The following is a 2,994-nucleotide window of genomic DNA, read 5'->3' on the forward strand; positions in this document are numbered from 1 at the left end:
CAACTTTTGCTTGTCTGGGAATTGTTTAATCCCTCCTTCATATTTGAATGATATTCATGCTGGATACAGTAGTCTTGGATCGAGGCCCTTCTGTTTCATTGCATTAAGTATATCATGCCATTCTCTTCTGGCCTGTAGGGTTTCTGCTGAGAAGTCTGATGATAGCCTGATGGGTTTTCCTTTGTAGGTAACCTTTTTTTTCTCTCTGGCTGCCTGTAAAACTTTGTCCTTGTCTTTGATCTTTGCCATTTTAATTATTATGTGTCTTGGTGTTGCCCTCCTTGGATCCCTTGTCATGGGAGTTCTGTGTACCTCTGTGGTCTGAGAGGCCATTTCTTCCCCTAGTTTGGGGAAATTTTCAGCAATTATTTCTTCAAAGACATTTTCTATCCCCTCTTCTCTCTCTACTTCTTCTGGAATACCTATGATTCTTATATTGTTCCTTTTCGTTTGATCACTCAGCTCTCTTAAAATTCTTTCATTCCTGGAGATCCTTTTATCTCTCTCTGCATCAGCTTCTCTGCGTTCCTGTTCTCTGTTTTCTAGTCCATTAATGGTCTCTTGCATCTCGTCCATTCTGTTTTGAAGTCCTTCCAGAGCTTGTTTTATTTCTGAATTCTCCTTCTTTAGTTCTTGCATATTTCTCTGCAAGTCCATCAGCATGGTTATGACTTTTGTTTTGAATTCTTTTTCAGGAAGACTGGCTAAATCTATCTCCCCAGATTCCTTCTCAGGGGAAGATGTAGCAGATGCCGAAGCTGTCTGGGTTAGTCTTGTCTGGATCATATTTTTTTGCCTTTTCATGTTGACAGGTGCTATTGACTGTCAGCTGGGAGGGCCAAAATTTTCACTTGCTACTGGCCTTTCTTTACTGGGACAACTGCGACCCCTAGTGGCTTGTGTTGGGTAATTGCGTGTAGACTGGGTCTTTGTGTCTTGCCTGGCCGGAAGGGAGAAATTTCCCTTTCTGTGGGCGGAATTTGTCTCAGGCTGCTTCTCTGCTTTCGCAGCGCCCGGTGGGGTAATGGATGGGGGGGCTGCTTGACTGTTTGCCTCCGTGAGGGGTCTCAGAGCTGTTGCCCAGGGGGTTAGTGCACCCGGTTTTCCCTGTAATTTCCAGCTGCTCTACTGTGACCTGGGTTGTTTCCGTCAAGCTGTTAAGTCCCTGTCCCTTTAAGACTTTGAAAAAGCCCCCGCTTTTCTTTGTCACAGGGGCATCAGCTTCGGCACCCGCTCAGAGGTCTTACTCCCTGTTTTTCCAGTATCCAGGGCCCCCTGGGCACGTACTGTGTCTGCGCTCTGGCCCGGATGGCGGGGGCTGGGTGTTCGGCAGTCCTCGGCTCCGTCTCCCTCCCGCTCTGCCTATTCTTCTCCCGCCGGGAACTGGGGGGATGGGCGCTCAGGTCCCACAGGGCCGGGGCTTGTATCTTACCCCTTTCACCAGTCGCTGGGTTCTCGCTGGTGTAGCTGCAGTCTGGCCACTGTCCTGGGTCTTCTGGTCTTTCTTTTAGGGCTAGTTGTGTTTGTTGTATTTTCAAAAGTATATATGTTTTTGGGAGGGGTTTCCCACTGTCCTACTCATGCCGCCATGTTGGCTCCGCCCCTCTTAGTTTCTTCTTATTCACCATCCTTAACCTCAGAATACACCATCACTTACCTCGTATTTCTTTTCACTTAGTAATGTTTCTTTTGGGTCTCATGGACTAAATAAGCCAGTCGAGAAAAATAAACCATCATGAAAAACTCCTAGAGCTGAAAAACACAATAACTAAATTGAAGAATTCAACAAAAACATTCAAAAATAAACTAAACCAAGCAGAAGAAAACTCAGTGAACTCACTTCTCGATATATATATATATTCAAAGTAAATGAGATCAGGATCTTGGAGAGAGATCTGCACTCCCGTGTTAAGTGCAGCATTATTCACAGAAGTCAAGATACAGAAATATCCTTAGTGTCCATCTACAGATGCATGGAGAGGGACATGTGATTTATATAAACAAAATACCTGTAAAACATGACAAAGAAGGAAATCCTCCTATTTAGGAAAATGTAGATGTACTTTGAAGGAATTATGCTAAGTGAGCTAAATGAGACAGAAAGAGACAAATACCTTATGATATCACTTATAGGTGGAATCTAAGAAGACAAACTCATAGAAACAGAGTCGAATGGTGATTAGGAGGGGCTGGGCCTTGGGAGAAATAGGGAGATGTTGGTCAAATGGTATAAACTTCTGGTTATAAGACAAATAATTTCTGGAGATCGGATGTATAGCATGATGATCATAGTTAATAATATGGTATTATATACTGGAAAGTTGCTAAGAGAGTAGATTTGAAGTCATTTCATCACAAAACAAGAAATAGCAGTTGTGTGACTTGATACAGGTGTTAGCTAATGTTACTGTGGTAATCATTTAAAAATATATAAGTGTATCAAATCAACGTTGTACAACCTGAACTTACACAATCGTATATGTCAGTATACATAAACAACCTGGGAAAGAATAAAACTTAACAAAGAACAAATAAATTCACTACCTCCTCATTCTATCCTCCTCCCTTCTCCTTGGACATTGAAATTTGTTCAGAGGAGAGGAACTAGACAGTCATCCATTTAGATTTTCTAAAATGAAACATATGCTGATATTTCAAAGACAACAGAAAAGGAACTATGCATTCATTTATGTGTTATTATTAGAAAGTTCATACTTTAACTTTACTAACCCTGCTTTTATTTCATAGCTGCAATGCTCTTCTATCCTTTGACTACAAATTATTCACTTATTAATGTTTTCTTATTTTTTACAATAATTCAATTTCATAAAATAATATTTACTCTTCTCAGATATTTCCTTTCTTTTCAACTATGACACAATTAATATTTCCTTTTATTCTCATGTTGTCCACAGAAGGGCTAGGTTATTCATTATTAAAATACTTAATAAGATGCCTTATTTTAGAATTGTTTTAGTATACACTTAAACCATC

This window comes from Manis pentadactyla, chromosome 10 (genome assembly GCF_030020395.1).
Source record: "Manis pentadactyla isolate mManPen7 chromosome 10, mManPen7.hap1, whole genome shotgun sequence".
Lineage (NCBI taxonomy): Eukaryota > Metazoa > Chordata > Mammalia > Pholidota > Manidae > Manis > Manis pentadactyla.